Here is a 20,811-nt window from a genome sequence, read left to right on the forward strand (position 1 = left end):
CCAGTCACTCATTTTTCAAGTGTTACAACACAAAAGTGAAACTTGTAGGGAATTTTTTTTTTTGTTTGTAACTGAATAGGTTTAAAACAGGTGAAATTCTTGGCATCCAAAATAATAAAAAGATCACTTGGATTAGGGTGTGAATTAGAGGACCATTTCATAGTGTGTTTCTTCTAGTATATAGACTTACTACATTATATATCAACAAATAAAAATAATTTTACTTTTGGGAGCATTAGAAATAGAAATAAAAATCAGTCCTTCTCCTCAATCCTTTTGAGAGATTAGTTACCTCATTAGCATCTACCCTCACTGCCATCACTGGGCCTATGCAAACTTGAAAGGCAGTGTAGAGGAGAGCCAGTCACAATGAAACACTAAAGTACAAATTAATAAAATGAAGAGAATAAATAGTTGTCTTTATTTCTTAAATAACTTTCTATGAAAAAGGAGGTAGAGTGCTTCAGAAGTAGAAAAAAAAGTGAAAAACACATATAGTATGTTACATAATAATAAAGGAATGACTGTACTTACTACTAAAATGCTTCACAGAAGAGTAACATCCATTGACTAAGTAATTATATTTGAAAAGTGAGAGTAATTCCATGTTAAGAGCTGAAATTATTTTTCAACATGTCCAATTAAACACAAGTGTATTAATTTCAGATTCTTAACTAAAATGATAAAAATGATGACAGTTCTCAGTGTAGAATAAATTTGGGAATATACATGTTGATTATTTTGTTCACTAAATTTTACAGTAATTCAATTGTCCTCAAGCTTGAACATTATGAATGAATGGATGAATATTATGAATGATAACCAAGCAAATGTGTCAAAAACTGATGTTTGATCATTTGTACAAAATTGTTTTTGCTAATGAGCCTAGTTCTCCCACAGTCATTGTTAAGCAATTTATGTATACATATCATTCTCACTTTGAAAATAACTTGTTCAAAGTATGAAATGGTCTCATGTGGGCTGAACTTAATCCCCCTAATACTGGGACATTCCTGTTCTAAGGATATGCATCGTGTGCTATATAGTGTCAGAGCCAGAATGCTTCTGTATGAATTCAGTTACTTACAGGAAAAGAATTTTTCATTTCTTTTCATTTCATTCCTTTCATTTTGTTTTCCTCTGGGAGACTGACCTACCATAATCTCTTTATAATAAAACGTTATGCAAAATTCCATTGGTTACTGGTCAAAAGTGGTCTTACAAAGGGTTTTGTAGCCTTCAAGAAGGTTATTGTTGTGATTTATGTCATAGAGTGTTCTGCCTATGTTTTCTTCTAAGAGTTTTATAGTGTCTGGCCTTACATTTAGGTCTTTAATCCATTTTGAGTTTATGTTTGTGTATGGTGTTAGGAAGTGTTCTAATTTCATTTTTTTACATGTAGCTGTCCAGTTTTCCCAGCACCACTTATTGAAGAGACTGTCTTTTCTCCATTGTATATTCTTGCCTTGTTTGCTGAAGATAAGGTGACCATATGTGTGTGGGTTTATCTTTGGGCTTTCTATCTTGTTCCATTGACCTATATTTCTGTTTTTGTGCCAGTACCATACTGTCTTGATTATTGTATCTTTGCAGTATAGTCTAAAGGCAGAGAGCCTGATTCCTCCAGCTCTGTTTTTCTTTCTCAAGGTTGTTTTGGCTATTCGGGGTCTTTTGTGTTTCCATACAAATTGTGAAATTTTTTGTTCTAGTTCTGTGAAAAATGCTATTGGTAATTTGATAGAGATTGCATTGACTCTGTAGATTGCTTTGGGTAGTATAGTCATTTTCACAATGTTGATTCTTCCAATCCAAGGACATGGTACCTCCTAGAAAAATGGAAATAAAAATAAACAAATGGGACCTAATGAAACTTAAAAGCTTTTGCACAGCAAAGGAAACCATAAACAAGATGAAAAGACGACCCTCAGAATGGGAGAAAATATTTGCAAACGAAACAACTGACAAAGGATTAATCTCCAAAATATACAAGCAGCTCATGCAACTCAGTATCGAAAAAACAAACAACCCAATCCAAAAATTGGTAGAAGACCTAAACAGACATGTGTCCAAAGAAGATATACAGATTGCCAACAAATACATGAAAGGATGCTCAACATCACTAATCATTAGAGAAATGCAAATCAAAACCACAATGAGGTATCACCTCACACCAGTCAAAATGGCCATCATCAAAAAATCTAGAAACAATAAATGCTGGAGAGGGTGTGGAGAAAAGGGAACCCTCTTGCACTGTTGGTGGGAATGTAAATTGATACAGTCACTATGGAGAACAGTATGGAGGTTACTTAAAAAAAACTAAAAATAGAACTTCCACATGATGCAGCAATCCCACTAATGGGCATATACCCTAAGAAAACCATAACTGAAAAAGAGGTATGTACCACAATGTTCACTGCAGCACTATTTACAATAGCCAAGACATGGAAGCAACCTAACTGTCCACTGACAGTTGAATGGATAAAGAAGATGTGGTACATATATACAATGGAATATTACTCAGTCATAAAAAGAAATGAAATTGAGTTATTTGTAGTGAGCTGGATGGACCTGGAGTCTGTCATACAGAGTGAAGTAAGTCAGAAAGAGAAAAACAAGTACCATATGCTAACACACATATATATATATGGAATCTAAAAATAATATTCTGATGAACCTAGGGGCAGAACAGGAATAAAGATGCAGATGTAGAGAATGGACTTGAGGATATGGGGAGGGGGAAGGGTAAGCTGGGCTGAAGTGAGAGAGTAGCATTGACATACATACACTACCAAATGTAAAACAGGTAGCTAGTGGGAAGCAGCCATATAGCACAGGGAGATCAGCTTGGTGCTTTGTGACCACCTAGAGGAGTGGGATAGGAAGGGTGGGAGGGAGGTGCAAGAGAGAGGGGATATGGGGATATATGCATACATATAACTGATTCACTTTGTAATACAGCAGAAACTAACACACCATTGTAAAGCAGTTATACTCCAATAAAGATGTTAAAAAAAAAGTTATTGTAATATTTCTCTTTGACTTACCATCATTAGACAAATAAATCCCTGATGATTTTCATCCTGGGTGCAGAGCTGCCCAACTAAAAAGCATCTTCATTAGAAATCTGAACCTGAAAATCAGTGTATGCCCTTGTGATTTTGAAAAGCAGCTCACATTTGAAACCAAAGTCTGATTTGTCTGCCTGTGTCATTCTATTATTTCTGGCATGTCTCTTCTTCCTGTAATCCTACAAGTCTCAGATTAGACCTCAATTTCAGCACCTCTGAAGGATACCACCTTAATATAAATCTTGAAGACACCACTTATGCTATATTTGAGGTCAATGAACTTATTACAACATAACTTTGACCATTGATGAAAATCCATCCAGATATATTTTGGCTGGTGTATTGACAAACTGGAATGAAATTTTGTTTATGCAGATAATAGACTTCCAACAGCAAAATGCCATTCGATGTTTTATTTCCCCAGAATAACCTAAGCCAACATTTATCTCTCCTGGACAAGGTTAATCAGGCAATGGGGAAGTGTCTCTAAAGTGTTTGAATGAGGTTAGGGAGATACTTTGATACTGCATTTAATTCTACTGATGGTGTGACATATTTCACCTGAGAAAGCAGCTTTCCAGAAAGCAGTAAATTAATAATCTTAAGTACCAAAGACATTGATATGGATTTCCTCAGAGAATTTTTTTTTTAATCTCATGAATTCACCATGCTAGCTAATGGAGTATTTGTAAGATTAGTTGTGGCAGGCATGTGTTGTTCTGATAGAATTTATATTAAACACTTCTCAAATTTTACAATTATGTGTTACAATGCATTGTGGAGTTATTTTGTGTTATAACAGGATGTTAAACTTTAGTTTGAAGTGTAAAGAAAACCTGAGAAAAGATAATTTCTACATATTTTGAGCTGGTACAGATTCACACTTGCTTTTATTAAACAATATTCAGTAATACAAGGAATTTGGATTTCTTTAACTTTAAACTGAAATTTTTTCAAGCTTGCTTATTTATTTGAAACTTCTATAAATTTTACAAGCTAGAGAATACTCAAGGAGTATACATTCAAAAACATAAAATTCAACTCTGGAAAATTTAAGAAAATTAAGATCAAACACATTAAATTTATTCCATTCATCATTTGAGGGGCCATTAATACAACTCTTTTTCATTTTTAATGTGAAATTTTATAACTATAATCAATACTTTTAAGCAAACTAGGAAGGGGATTATCTGATTTTCATACAATATTTAATGATTTATAAATGAAACAAATATTAGAAAATCACATGGGGGTATGAAGATCAGATTTAACTATCTAGTAACTGGAAAATTTATTTACTTTTTATTTATTCATTTATTTTTCTTTTGCGGTACGTGGGCCTCTCGCTGTTGTGGCCTCTCCCATTGCGGAGCACAGGCTCCGGACGCGCAGGCTCAGCGGCCATGGCTCATGGGTCCAGCCGCTCCGCGGCATGTGGGATCTTCCCGGACCGGGGCACGAACCCGTGTCCCCTGCATCGGCAGGCGGACTCTCAACCACTGCGCCACCAGGGAAGCCCTGGATGTTTATTTTTTAAATTTTTCCAAAAGACAATATTTTTTGGTTTTTAAGTTTTCTCCCTAGACTTCAAAATAGAACTTTAATATTTCTATATGTTAGTTTGATGATATGAATGGGAGTGGCTGAAAATTAGAGTTCAGTATTCAAGAGGCTTTTGTAGGTGTCTTGATCTTCCTCTCAGGAACTTAAGAAACATAAGTGACAAGATTGTCCCTCTAGGGTTGCAGAGACATTGGGAAAATCTGGTTTAATAAGAGATACGTATGGATTCTGTAGATTTTGTGTAAGGACATCACGCACTTGTATTGTTAACTTCACTTATAACCTGTCTTCCTTATCATTCCATCTGGATTTTATTTTATTAACCTTTTTTTTTTTTTTTTTTTTGCCTCAGAGGAGTGACATTGTTGCAAATTAGCAACAGCAAAGATTAGATGGTAAAACTGACTGTAACAAAGGTGGAGAATTAAGTAAAACCACTGGATTCTAAGGATGAGCTATCTCTTAAGAGGAAAAAATACTCAGTTTTCTGGCTTCTCTAAAATAGTAGGAGCATAGTTGGTTTGCCAGAATATTTTCTACGTCCCCTCTCTTTTCCCATCTCAACTGACAGCTCTTCACTTCATCTTCCCTCTTCTCAGACAACATGCTGATATGTCTGAGTCTCTCCTCACCCCATTCCCTTTCTCTAAACTCTCCCTCAGGGAAACGGAAATGTTAGCTTTTGACTCTGAAAAAGATTGATTCATCATCGGAAGTTCTTTTTGCCTTCGTTCTATTCTTCGCTATATTGTTTGGATGTACATATACAATTATATTAAAACAATCATAGGAAAGGAATGAAATCATTCTTAAGTTGCCTTCTTTCATAATCCAGTTAAGTGATCTCTCACAACGATCATTCAGAAAGGGAACTGATTATTTCTGGTGATCTTTTTTTTTCCCCAAAAAAATCCTCTAAACCAGTATGGCTTACAAATTTCCAGTGGCTCAGGTTCCAGTGATGGGGGGAGACATTAAAGTTTAATACATTCCTACAAACTACTTGTCATTGCTCTACCCAATATATTGGTTAGGTTTAGGAACAGGTCGATATTACAGTAAAACTCTGGTGTGCCATAGTTTATGGTGGAGAAAACTCCTTCCCATTTCTTTATTTTTGTTTTTCAGTGAAAGTTGGTTTCTGTGGGTATGGGCTTTGTCCATATAGAATAGCATTCTGGATTTAAAACATTTCCTATTGTTGAACTTCACAGAGCCTCAAAATCTCTTTAATTTTGTTTGAAAATCCTATGTAGATGAAGGGTCAAGTCCTATCTGGGATCTCAGTGGAGCAAAGAACAAAGGAAGTCAACAGTTAGCTTAGAGATAGGAACGTCCAAGGAAATGGCATGAAGCGGGGTGGTAAAGTGGAAGGGATCAGAGGGAGAGTAACATTGATGAAAATTAAGTCCGGAAATGAAGATGAGTCATTTGAAAAGGGTCGTTTCCTATGAGTTGTTAGAGATCTGGGTGGAATCCAGTGGAAAATCCAGTAGAGAAGCCTAGATAAAAATAGACATTAAACATATGGAGAAGCAGTCACAATTTATAGGAATTATGCCTGGCAGGAGAGACATGTTTAAGTTGTATCTAATAAGAGCATCAGGAGAAAAAACTCCTGTCCAAGTGTCAGTAATGCTCTCTACTGCACACTGCACTCTTTTTCTGATGATGGAAAGAAGACATAGTCTCTGACACATATAAGCAGATTGTTCATTCTGCCATAAAATATGAGAGCCAAAGGCATTTTAAATAGGCAGAACTGAAGTAAGATAGAAGACATATTTAGTTGCAGTTAGAGAAGGAATTTAATAATCTAAGCACAGCCATTAGAAACGAAGCCAAAACTTGAAATCTGAAACCCCTCCTTATTAAAGAAAATATCAAGTTGTGTTCTATGAAGTTATACATGCTGACAATTGGTTCTTCAATAAATGTGACAAAGTTCTGAAGGCTGATGTTTAATTACTCCTGTTGTATAAAACCCAAGAAAACTTACAGCATTAAATAGAAAACATTAGGTTGTTTTTGTTTTTTCAGTTTGGCTCATAAATTGCCAATGTTTTTCCTAGATATTGTGCCATAGTCTGAATACATTCCAATAAGAAAGGTTTGGGGGGCTTCCCTGGTGGCACAGTGGTTGAGAGTCCGCCTGCCGATGCATGGGACACAGGTTCGTTCCGTGGTCCGGGAAGATCCCACATGCCGCAGACTGACTGGGCCCATGAGCCATGGCCGCTGAGCCTGAGCGTCCGGAGCCTGTGCTCCGCAACAGGAGAGGCCACAACAGTGAGAGGCCCGCGTACCGCAAAAAAAAAAAAAAAAGGTTTGGGAGGCTTTACTTACATATGCAATTGCCACATAACACAAAAGGTCATTTAACTATTATGGAAAGTTGTATGTTAAAATCGAGCTCTCCAGCTGTCTCACGTATCGCAGTTGACAGCTAGTGGATGTGTTATTAATGGATTCCTATATATCAGGAATTTTCAAGCTTTTCTAACAGTACGATTTTCCATTCAAACAAAGTATTTTGTGTAGCCTCAATGTATAAAGTAAATAAAAGAATGATTTGGACACAGCGGGTGAAGGTGAGGGGTATCCAGCATAATTTTGACCACTTTGTCTCCCCATCAGTCTCCACAGTGGCACCGGGTATCTCTAGGGAATTCTAGGGCTCCCTGGAATGTAGTTTAAAACTACAGCTGTCAACCACATAAACTTCAGCGACTAAAATGTAATACTCTTGGATCACATTAGTTAGTTTCTTGCAAATCATTGGTAGGCCATTGAAAAATCATTTTGCTTCCCCCAACCCAGCTAATTTTAGTGAGAAAATAATGGCACATGGTAAAAATAAATTTAAATAATGAAAAAATAGTTATATAAAAGTGAATTAGCGAGACTTCCCTGGTGGTCCAGTGGTTAAGACTCCACACTTCCACAGTAGGGGGCACAGGTTCGATCCCTGGTCTTGGGGTAAGATCCCATGTGCTGCGCAGGGTGGCCAAAAAAATTTTTTTTAAATAAATAAGAAATTTAAAAAAAATGAATCAGCTTCCAATTCTTATTCCCCTATTGTATTTTCCAGGAATATTTTTGTTAATAGTTTCTTATGAATCCTTCCCAAAATAGCCCATTCACGTGCCTGTGCCTACACATGTATGTACATATGCAGCCCTCAACATGTTCCTTTTTTATACAAACGAGAAAATAAAAGGGTCACTGTTTTGTACTCTGATATATGCACTTAAGAAATATTAGCCTTCTCTCCATATTTGAATGTATACTTGTATGTTATTAAATGCTGCATAGAATTTCAGTGTTTGTCTAAGCCAGTATTTTACCAATTATTATTAATAGACTACCAATTTTAGACTAAAGTGTTTATTTAATGACCATTTTTATATAAAAATATTTGCAAATGTGTGCAAATATTTATGTAGGATAGAGCCCTAGAGGTGAAAATGATAGAGAGTTACTGCAAAATAGCTCTCCAGTGAGCCATGGAGACTCACGTCAGCAATGATATGAAAGATGTGTTTACTTCCTCCACCATGTGGTATGTCATCAAATCTATTTTATCTTTGCTAGAGATTTGAAAACACTGTCATTTTAATTTGCTTTCTTTACTAGCTAGTAGATTGGGCATATTTTCATATTGTTCAAAGCCATTTCATTTATTTTTCTATAAATTGTTTATATCATTTTCTAATTTATAAGAACCCTTTGATTTTCTTTTTTTCCTTTCTTTGCGGCATGCGGGCCTCTCACTGCTGTGGCCTCTCCCGCTGCGGAGCACAGGCTCCGGACGCACAGGCCCAGCGGCCATGGCCCACGGGCCCAGCCGCTCCGCGGCATGTGGGATCCTCCTGGACCGGGGCATGAACCCGTGTCCCCTGCATCGGCAGGCGGACTCTCAACCACTGCACCACCAGGGAAGCCCGAACCCTTCTATTTTTATGGCTGAGTAATATTCCATTGTATATATGTGCCACATCTTCTTTATCCATTCATCTGTCAATGGACACTTAGGTTGCACCACCAAATATAAAATAGATAGCTAGTGGGAAGCGGCCGCATAGCACAGGGAGATCAGCTCGGTGCTTTGTGACCACCTAGAGGGGTGGGAGATAGGGAGGGTGGGAGGGAGAGAGACGCAAGAAGGAGGAGATATGGGAATGTATTTGTACATATAACTGATTCAGTTTGTTATACAGCAGAAACTAACACACCATTGTAAATCAATTATACACCAATAAAGTTGTTAAAAAAAAAAGAACCCTTCTAATATTAAGGAAACTACCTCTTTTCATATGTTTTGGAAAAAAAGTCAAATTTTTCTATTTTTAAATTTTACCTGTTAATTACATTTAATGTTATTTTCTTTTACGGCTTCTGGATTTGATGTAAAATCTAATTGTGAGTAGTTATTAGGGTCAGAGAATCTTCTTTTTGATATTCTTTAGTGGTGTGTATAAAATGAAACATTAAAACAGAATTTCCCTTCATTTCTTGTAAAATGATACATATCTTGAGTAGTCAGTGTGTTCCATTTCAATTATGGGAAATATATAGTCTTTTATTTTTCCTTTTTGATTCATGCTTTCTGGAAAGTTCACAGTCAGGTTTGATAGTAAATCAAATTTGTATTTGCTGTCATTTTTAGTATACTTTATCCTCCATTTTGCAATCTGGTTTTCACTTTACATCCATATTTTATTGGGCAATCTGCAAACAATATTTTTGTGTGTGTGTAAGTGTAGATGTGTGTGTTAATTGAGATATGTATATAGGGATGTGTATTTGTAAAAAGAGACAGAATCTGTTCCAAGTGGCCATAAGTTTATTAACCTAGACAAGAAATTTCCAAAATTCTCTTTTTTTGCAATTGGAGCCACATATATTCTGGTTTTCTGTTTCTACATAATAAACTTCCACAAAGCTTAATGGCTTAAAAAATACATTATCTTTTATGATATTCAGGGCTGATGGGCTGAACTAGGTGCTTGTCATTTGGGGTCCCTCACAGAGTTTCAGTTAGATGGCAGCAGAGCCTTGAGTCATCAGGTAGCTTCTTTTGTCCTCTTTCAATTAAACTGAGAAGGCTGAACGAAGGGGGAAATTGGTCATCTCTCCCTCTCTCTATGTGAACCTCTTCATGTGGCTAACTTGGCCTCCCTCACAACCTGACAGTCTCAGAAAAATTTGATGTCTTACATGGTGATTCAGAACTCCAAGGGATTGAAGGAGAGGCAATGTAGATCTTGATTCTCAACGGGAGAAGCATCAAAGAGTTTGTGACCATCTTTAATCTCAGGTGTCATGTAATAAGAGTTATGTATATATTCATAAATAACTTGGATATGTTACTTATGAATATATGTGTATATTATACATATACATACATATCATACAGACATATGCATTTTGTACTGTAGTGTATATAATCCTGTACACGTACTACTCACTATACTAAAGTGTTTTATTCTCCTTCATCTCTTCCTCACAACTCTACCAGGTGGATATTATGTCTCTTTTTCACATATTTGGAAATAGACACAGAGTAATTTATTTTAGGTTAGATTGCTAAACATTAGTAACACAAGTTGAATTTGAATCTAGTGACCTAAGAACTTTTTATCCTGGGCATTGCTAGGATGGTGTGATTATCTAGAGCAGGGGACTCAGCTGAGAATGTACCTAAATGCTCGTAGATTCACAAAATCTTAGAAATTTTGAGCTTGGCAGAATTGTAGGGATTCTTTCTTCATATCATTTTTTCATGATAGAGAAGTGAATTTTCAGAAAACTTATGCTACAGAGTATAGATAGTAGTTGTAATCAGATAGACCTGAATGGCAGTCCTTTAAATGTCTTTACCTACTCTGGAACCTCTAAACACTGTCACTTTCAGTTTCTCCATCTATGTCATAGTTATCTATCTATTGCAGCATAACAAACTGCCCCAAAGCTTACCGTCTCCAACCAGCAGAGATTTATTCTATCTATAGACTATGCAGGTTACCTGGTATGTTTTTCTGCCAATCTTGAATTTGCTCAGGAGCTGTTGGTTTGCCTGAGCCTAAGCTCAGTTGGGGCAGCTGAATTGTCTGGAACCTTTCCTCAAGTGGTCTTTCATGGCAAAATTCCTTACTACATGGCAATCTCAGAGCAATGTCCCCAAAGTTGCAATGGCAGAAACTGCAGTTCCGTTGAGGTCCAAGCTCTGGGACTCAGAGGATATTACTTCTGCCTCCTTCTGCTGATAGAAGCAACTCACAAGGCTGGAGCAGATGCTAGGTGAGGTGAAATAGGCTCCACTTCTTGATGGCAGGAGCTGCAAATAACATAGAGCAGTATTTCATTGACCACAATCTCTAAAATAGAAAACATAAACTGAAAGATGTCTTGTAACAGAAACAAATACATAAATTATTTAATTTAGTCCCTGGATTTTCAATTTCCAACAAAAAAACTTTAACAGTCTTTGGCACTATAATTGTTACTTCTGAGGACTTCTCAACAATGAGTATTGACAAATTGAGTTTGTAATCAAGTTATATGATACACAGTTTTGTATTCTTTTTTCTCCAGACAGTGGCTCTGGGTTTTTTTTTTTGTTTCAAATTCTGCTTCAAAGTTAAAAGTAATTTAATTTTGGAGTACCACCTCCTCTATTCCCACCCCTAGCTTCCACCATCTCCTTTACTCCTTTTTATTTTTCTCTATAGTGTATATCACCACTTAACATAAATATATTTCATTTATTCTTCCTTACTTCTAGAATATAATCTTTATGGGAGTAGTAACTTTGTTTTCTTTCCTCCTGTGACACCAGGGACTAGAAACCAACTGATACATGATAGGTGTTCAATATATGTAGTATGAAGGGGTGCATGAATGAATGATTATTCTACCTGTTTCAAAGCCCTATTCCACATCAGCAAAGAGCAGCACAAGCAGTGGAGCACTAATCACATTGATTTTCTTGTAAAGCTAAATTAGCAAAACTGGTTTAACCTCAGTAGCTTTTTGAATATTTGGTTTTCTTTTGCTGAAACATATTTCAAAGATAGCCTCCCCTCCCCACCCTCAAAAAAAGAATATCTACCAGACAACACATCATTCCTGTTTGTAAATTTTAAACATTCCTGAAATAAGTCAAAATGCATCATAACCTAAGAGAACTTTTTGAAAAAGAGTATCAATATTTACCTCCTGGCCCAATGTCAAGGAACTTGTATTATGTTTAAGAACCCCACCAATTCTAATATAACTTCTGAAGTTTTCCTGTAATGCTGTGGAATAATGACTATTTTCTCATTACAGATTTGTTTAAAGAATCAGATTTAGAATAAATTGGTGAAAAGCATCTCTGAATTCTGATACCTCATAATAAAGGGCTGTATTTGTGTATTGCAGTTAATATGGAAAACAAAGTGGATTACTTTGCTTGAAATCCAAAGTGTAAATGTGTGAAGCTTCACAATGACGTGATAAGTTATTGGGCAATAAGATGATTATTTTAAAACAATTATTTCCTTCTCAGTGGAAAAACTATTATTACTAAAATCCTTCTCTTTACATGGGATAAAATGACTTAACATATAATATGACTTCAAGACATACTATATAAGCACCTTCTAATCTCTTTTATGAAGTTAGCTGATACAAGAAAAGATAATTCATCTCAGTAAACACAAATTTAAGCGTTTTTTAAAGTAAAGAACAGAATGTAAATATGAGGTGATTTTTTTTCTATGCCCTTTTTTTCCTAAGGAATCTGGTGGGTCCTTGGAAAGTAAAGGGTTTTCTGAAGACTACTTTTCTGCCATGATTAATATTGCAGTAAAGATAGTCTTTTCTTTTTTTCCAATTTATAAATATTTATCTCACTTGATATGAAGAACCCAGGGGCAGGACAGGAATAAAGACGCAGATGTAGAGAATGGACTTGAGGACACGGGGAGGGGAAGGGTAAGCTGGGATGAAGTGAGAGAGTGTCATGGACATATATACACTACCGAATGTAAAATAGATAGCTAGTGGGAAGCAGCCACATAGCACAGGGAGATCAGATAGGTGCTTTGTGACCACCTAGAGGGGTGGGATAGGGAGGGTGGAGGGAGACGCAAGAGGGAGGAGATATGCAGATATATGTATATGTATAGCTGATTCACTTTATTATAAAGCAGAAACTAACACACCATTGTAAAGCAATTATACTCCAATAAAGATGTTAAAAAAATAGAGCTATGGGGAAGATAGAACAGATATAATTATCTGCATTTTTCAGATAGAATTGATGACATTCAGAGAATTTACATCACATATACAAGTCATGCTGCTAGTATGTCGCTGAACTAAAATTGGAATCTGGGTGTTCTGACTTACAATCCATTGGTTCTTTTCCCATAACATCAACCTCTATAGGTTGACACTCATAATCTGTGACTTCATAAAATCTTCACAAGAACTCTGTAAAGTAGATGTTATTAGCCTCATTTTTCAGGTGGTAAGATTAAAGTTAAAAGCTTTAAGAATGGACAGTTAAAGCCAAGTTTGTCTGCATCTATGATAAATGATCTTTCCTTCCTACTTTTTAACCTTTCTCAGTATGTTATGTGGACACTCATTTCTAGTGCTTCTAGCAGTTTACTAAAACTAGTATTGCACTAAGATTAAAGGACTGAGCATGTTTAGAGTTGCTTATGTACTGTCTATATATAAATCCCAATCTCCATCTCTCTCTCTCCCCTCATTTTTTTAACCGCCATGCAAACTGCTACCAAATATTAAATATCAATGTGCAATAGTGTCCTTTGCTCCTTCCCAAGTTCAAGGTGTGCACATTTTTATTCTGAATTTAATTACATGATTGATTTCTCAAATCCTGTAAGGTGAAAAGCCTAGGACGGTGCAAGAATTCACCACTGGGGGCAATGACTTTAAAATGATTTGCGACTGTTCTTCAAATAGGACAGAGAATATTAGGAATTATTTCCTGTAAGGCTGATTCTGATTTTCATCTTTTTAAAAGTCTTACCAGAACGGAAGCTATATTCATTCTTTACAAGCCAAAATACCTTTGTCATATATATGGGTGCTAAGATAATAAAAAAAAAAAAATCATCTTTCTGAGAACTGATTTGGGCAAGAATTAGAAAATAGACTGGAGCTGTGAATAAGTGGCCATCTCAGCTCTAGTTAATCAGTTCAAACTCTGTTAAAGACAGATAAAATAGAGCACCCATAGTTCCATTTTGTGTGCCTGTAGATTGAATTAGCATAGAGATTGAAGACTCTTTCCTTCTAAAGTATAGGATCTAGTTCTTTGGCAAGAAGATAGGAACATTTTCTTTTCCATCAACTCTCCTTGTTCTATTAAATGGTTAAATATATCATTTCAGTTATTCTGGATTTATAATCTAATTACAATATCAACACCTTAATTCTCTGACAATGAAGTAGAAATAAGATATTTGTTAAGAGCTGTCAATAAAATTAATCTGAAGGATTTTTAAGGCTTAAAGTTATAGACATAATGGGGAATAACTGGTAGACACCATAATTCAAGAAATCATTTTGAATTTAAATCATTACATAGTTGTAAATATGGAACTTTAAATAATTGAGTGGAAAATAATTATCTTTAAAAAATAAGGCCCTTTGGGTTTAAGAAAGTGTAATGCTATAAAAAAAAGCTTATCTCAAGATTATAACATACAACCTTTCTCAAGTATCTGTATTTTACATATATGACATTGAATTGACTAAACGCATATATTTGCTTTACTTAAATGTATAGAATTTTTCCTATCATGAAATTCTTTGACTCACTTGAACTTTATCATGATAGCAAGTGTTGCAAATTTCCTACAATAAAGATTTTTACTCAAGATTTAAGATAGTTGTTTATTAAGTCTGTGAATGTGTATCCTTTACAAATGTATTTGATCTGCAGTTGGTACACTGAGTTACCAACTGAATAGGGAATTTCCAGCTAGCTCTGTTCTAAATCTTAATTCCATTTATCTTTTAACATAATATCACAAATATTTTTACTCTTAAAGATCAGAATAATAGTTTCTTACACAGCTTGGTCAGTTAAACAGACAGAAAAGAAAGGATCAAGGAAAGAAAAGAGGGGAAGAGTTTTTCTTTTTACATACTACCAAAAAAAATGAGTCAAGTCAATTTCATTAGTGTTTATGACATTTCACTTCTCCATCAGAATGTTGGTATTTAAGATTTCATTTCTTCTTATCAAACACAAATTAGGAGTGTTTTTGTTTGAGATAGTCCCATGTTGAATATTTCATAAACTTCCTTTGAAATTTAATTTAAAAAAATAAAAATAATTCAAGAAAAGTGAAACACAAACATTAATTTATCAAATTATACACTGGTAGTATGGAATCTTATGTATCCAAGTTTTAATTTGGGGGATTTACCTGAAAAAAGTTTCAGATCTCCTCTAAATCTTCCTGCAACTCACAAAGAATATTCTGGAAGGATTCTCAGGTATTTCCTAGTTGGTAAATAATGCAAATAGTCTGAGACTGGCCTGGAATTCCCTTCCCGATGCACTTAGTTGCAGGGAATATGAACAAGTCAGTGGATTATTATTTGAATTATTATTTGATACTATTAAGATAATTTTAGCTATGCAATTTATTGAATTGTGCAAATTATGTGCATGACCTCTGTACTGCAATATGCTTTTTTGCATAATAGGTATATTCTAAGTATTACATTTGCTATTTCATGTGGTTAAAACCTAATGACATATATTTGTATATGCTTTTGTATCATAATTTAGGCATATTCGCTCTATAGTTCTCTATCAACACAAATAACTGGTTTCTCCAGATATAAGAGGTAAATTTTCTAGACCTTCAGAGGGAATAGCATGAGCTCTAGTTCCCTTCAGCCAATCAGGTGTGTTTATAAAGGATAAGAAGTAGTTCAGGCGAACCAGAGATGGGTGTCAAAATGAATGTGTCTGTAAACATCATTGAGAGAATGAAGATTTAATCAGCTACTTCAGAGCCCAAAGACAAAGTATGAACAGCTGCAAAGGAGCTCTTCTTTTCCTCTGAAATGAACCTAAGTCATTGTGCCATGGAACTGTCATTCCATAATGAGTGTTATTAACAGTGCTAAGATGAAGCTCCTTCAAAGAGATTCATGGCCACTAAGACTGAATTTAGGTAGGTGTATTAGTGTTCTACAGATTTCCAGAAACGTAGCAACTTAAACAACAGATTTATGAGAAAGAATCCAATGTGAGTCCCATTGGGCTAAAATCAAGATGTCAGCTGGGCTGCGTACCTTTCTGGAGAGACTAGCCAAGAATCCATATCCCTGCCTTTTCCCATTCCGTAATTTGTCATTCCTTCCTTCATCTTCAAAGCCAGCAATGGTGAGTTAAGTCCTTCTCACATTTGCAATACTCTGACCTCTTCTCTGACCCCCCTTATACTTTTTATGGCTCCTGCAGTTACAATGAGCCCACAAGGACAATCTCCCTATTTTAAGGTCGGCTGGTTAGCAACCCTTAATTCTCTTTCTTCATGTAACATAACACATTTGCAGGTTCCAGTGATTAGGATGTGGGTGCCTTTGGGAACCATTATTCTGCCTACCATGGTAGGGGAGTTCGGAACAATAGAAAAAACAAGGCATATCATGGTGCTGAGCTAGTTTCTAGCAAGTGGCTGAAGGAGAAGAGAAGCTTCATTTTTTTCCTGTTTTTTTTTTTTTTTTGGCTTTTCATCCCAAGGGCAATGCCATCTCCTCTCCAAAGCTGTTTGCAATACCACCATTCTTGAAAAGAAGTCCAGAACAATAGCTGTCACTGCCTTTGCTCACAAGATGTACAGAAACTGGAGAGACCCACAGAAAATACTCTATCATAAGTACCTCTTTTATCATTAATCATCTGGTTTATAGTATCAGATAATTCTTAAAGTCTTCAAACTGTATACTAAAAGCAATTTGTTTACATATTTCTTAATTTTCCCCCTAAGGCTTTTTAGTGTTATTTTTATCTATTATTGGCACTGAATGTTCTTTGGATACCTGTAGCGCCAGTTACTTTCTCTATAATTCTTCCTGCCTCCATACCATACCTGTCATTTCATGAGAAGTTTATAAATTTAAGGTAATGGACCTGCATTTATTTTTCTCATGTAAGGATAAGCTCTGATCATAGTCATTTTTCTCTAAAAGTTTGTACTGGCCTGTCTCACTTTTGTAAAAATCTTTCACTTTTGACAGTAAGTTATTGGCTTTCGTTGGTTCCTTGGCCTACATTTAGAGTGCTTTATTCTTATATAATTATTGCTTTATTTTTCTTTGTTGTCTAATACCCTTAGCACTGCTAGAATGACTGACTTCTCTGGTAGAAACAATTTGGGAAATCTGACGTTCAGCAGCCAAAGGGGACCAAGTTAGGGCTATGTTTTCTACTGTCATGTTCCCATTTTTTTCTATACTAAACTCAAGGTAGTGCTAATGTACATTGAAGACCTTTACACATGTGGACTGGCTTTTCAGTAAACCAGAGCCACACACCCTGATTTTAAACAGTAAAGAGCTATGTACAGGTAGATAAAGTATTGAAGGGTGTAGATTCTGGATCCAGACTGCCTCAATTTGAAAATTAGCTCCAATACTTAGCTGTACAGCCTTGGGTAAATTACTTCTCTCTGTCTCAGTTTGCTCATATGTCAAGTAGTATTTTTGAAAGGGTTAAATGAATTGTATACTGTACTTCACAAATGTCTATGTACTAAAAAAGTTATTATTTAACAAGAGTTTACAAAATATGAAATGCCTACCTATTTACCAAATTGAATCAGTAAGTTTCTTCACGCTTTTTCACACATATTCACCTTTTTATTCACCTTTTCTTTTTTACTTTTTAAATAATTATTTTCTTACACTTGGTTCTAGACCTCTGGATGGTTAGTACATTGACAAGGGGACATCAGGAGAATAATCACATTGAAGAAAGCATTTGTGATTACCAAAGGGCTTAGACAGTAAGGTACCAAGCAATGATTCTTCACAGTTGAATTTATAGAGAAAAGGTGGGTACTTGATCTGAAGAGAGCAAAAAAAGTCCAATCAGCAAATGAAGATTTGTTTTCCTGATAAACTAAACTGTACAGTTAAATATGATTAAAATAGTATGATTTGTATTATGTGACTTTTACCACAATTAGAAAAAACACTTAAAAACAAAAAAACACATTGACATCGTCCCTTTTTCTCATATACGATACATGTACCTGGCACACTGACGTTCATTAAAATTTTGTTTTTAAAAAACAGATCGAAGTGACTCTCTTTCCAGAATGTGAAAACAACTGGTTAGGACAATGAAAAAATAAGTTAAAATTTTTTATGAGTGCAATATAGGACAGATAAGCAATTATTTTTTTTTTCTGTGCACATTTTCAAGCAGATTGAGGAGAGAAGCAGGGAGAGACTGACAAAGGAAGAGAAGAAAATAGAGAAAGAGAAACAAAGGTGGGGAGACTTATGATTCTCTTTTGCTTAATACTTCTAGCTGCTCTGAGCAGTGAATAATTCACTAGGGAGACAAGTACAGCCTCCATAGTTCAGTGCTTATGTTACCAGGGAAAGACCAAAAATGATGCAGTTTTATGAACAAGATTATTCATCTGTTATTGGAATAAATATCCTGAAAGGCTTAAGAAAGCTAGAGAAATGTAGGTGAGAGGGCACATTTTTATAACTTTCAATATATTGTATTTAATGCATACTTCATCCAGAAACAAAAATCAAGTAACAGGAAAAGGAAACTGAATATAAGAAACAGGTTTTAGAAAACAGTAAGGGTCACATCAAGGGTTCTGTAGAAGAGACCAAAACCAATCCATCTGAGAGGGATGAAGTTAGGAAAAAAGTCATCCCTAATACAAATATTGAAGTCTCATAATGCACAGTATTGTGTTTAACAAGAAGAGAATCTTAACAGCAACATCATAAGATGTACAAGGGAGACAGCCTGGAAGGGTGGATCACAAAGTCCACCGTAAATACTGTGCTAGGCTTTTGATTCTCTTCATAAGAAATTATGACAGCCTGAAGGCACAGATAAGTAGATGATAGATGGGCAATAGATAGAGATAGGATAGATTAATATAAGTTGAAAATTTACTTTGTGGTCCTGCCTCATTTGGTCAAGTTTATGGAATGTTATTCTTTCATTGGTACATTCATTTATTTAAAATGTCCAAAATGGTTCAATTGATTAATTCATAGGTTTATTTGTTCTGAAAACAAATGGTTACAGATTTTCTTTGGATCCTTTTCTAAAATAGTTGTAATTTTTGTTGTGTTGATTTTTAAGATATTCTGGTTTAGCTTTTAATTATCATGATCGTTAATACTATTGGTTTTCCCTAAGTAAAACTTTAACATAAAAAGTAGAATGTATAAATATACTTCATAAGTCAATAATTTTGTCATAATGTCAGTGTTAACAAAATCTTAAAAGACGGCAAATAAAAAATATGTAAACATTTCACTAGTGAAGACATGATTAGGTTTGGAGGACTTTTTATTTTAAAATTATTAGCTACATAAAGTATATGTAAAAGTTACATGTGTGCTAGACCTCATTGTTATAAATCAGTTCCCTTTTTGATATTTGTATTTCAGCCTTTGAGCCTTTATCAAAAATAGGGAAAAATAAATCCATGGAAAGTTAAGCATGTTCCTTTAACGCTTTTGCTATGTGAAGTTATGTTTCAGATGCATAATTCCCAGCACTGATTTTTGTCTTTTGAATTCCCAGGGCAATTTATCTGTGTATTATGACTAATCTTTCTCCCTTCTGTGATGGTTACTTATGTGTTTCAAATCCAAGTACATCCTATAAGCTAGTTTTAAAGACAGGTTTTATGTTTACTTCATCTTGGAAACCTCTGGCCATAGCTACAATAATAGCTATGTAGCATAGTAGATTATATAATAGTAGCTCAGAGTATATGTAAAATGAAAATCATATTGGTTAGTAGTACTAAAAAATAGTTAGTACAAGGTACACCAAGTTGTACTGACCAAAGAGAGCTCAATGTAAAGATCTAAAGTAAACATAAGGAATGCCTAGCTCTATACAGTTGTTTTTATGGAAAACTTGAAACATATAGCAATAGTAAGCTATTTTGCCTAGAAAAGTTTATGCAAACCAAAATTTTCCTTGTTTTAAAGATAAACATCAGGAAAACCTCTTATCTTTTCTAGATGACAGATTAATGAATAATTTATCTTAATAAGGTAGAATTTGAAAGATATCATTAGTTCTCCTCTATTCTTATATAGAGGAAGTACGATGTAGAAAGTAACATCTTTATGACATACAGCAAGATAAAATGGTTGTAGAATAGTAAAAGCTTCCCTCTCTTTGTTATAACAAATAAAATTTGCTTTGGGAATGTAACATCCCAAGCCTGGGGTACAATTGGTGATAGTACTTCCAATCTATTTTTTTGAAAAGAAGGAAACATTACTATGAGGTTAATAGCCAAGAAACGCTTTAAAGCTCTGACACAATTGCTCACATATGAGCCAAGTGTTCTTACCAGTGGAGCCTCCTCACCATTTAAATTTAAACACTTAAATACCTTGCTTACCATTGAGAAAATTTGTTCTTTTAAAATATGACTATGTACTTAGCTTTGTTTTATTAAATAGGCAAATAATTTTAGGCCAAGAACCAAATACTTCGTTGCTTTGAAGATTCTACTATTTATATTCTTCAAATAAAACATTAATACTGCATTTTGTCTTGCTTACTAATCTGCCTTTATTTTTGATTATTAACATATTTGAAATATTTAACCCATTTTTAAACAGGACCTATATTTTTCAGTGTTATTTCAAATTTTATTTGAAAAATTCATTAATGAAGTTATCGCCTCCCTAAGAACAAGAGTAAAATCTTTACGTCTTGACTTAACTTGTAATCATGAGCCTGTAGAAAAGTTTAGTTGAAAAAACATCAAAATAAAATAAAATAAAAATATTAATTACTAAAAGGTCATGCAGGAGTATTACACACCTTCTTCTCTGAGTAATCAAAGCTAAAATTGGGAGAATCTCTGGCAATCAAAAACAGAACATGATTCACATACTGTAA

Source organism: Aethalodelphis obliquidens, unplaced genomic scaffold (genome assembly GCF_003676395.1).
Source record: "Aethalodelphis obliquidens isolate GAN/ISIS:26980383/991018 unplaced genomic scaffold, ASM367639v1 scaffold11, whole genome shotgun sequence".
Classification (NCBI taxonomy): domain Eukaryota; kingdom Metazoa; phylum Chordata; class Mammalia; order Artiodactyla; family Delphinidae; genus Aethalodelphis; species Aethalodelphis obliquidens.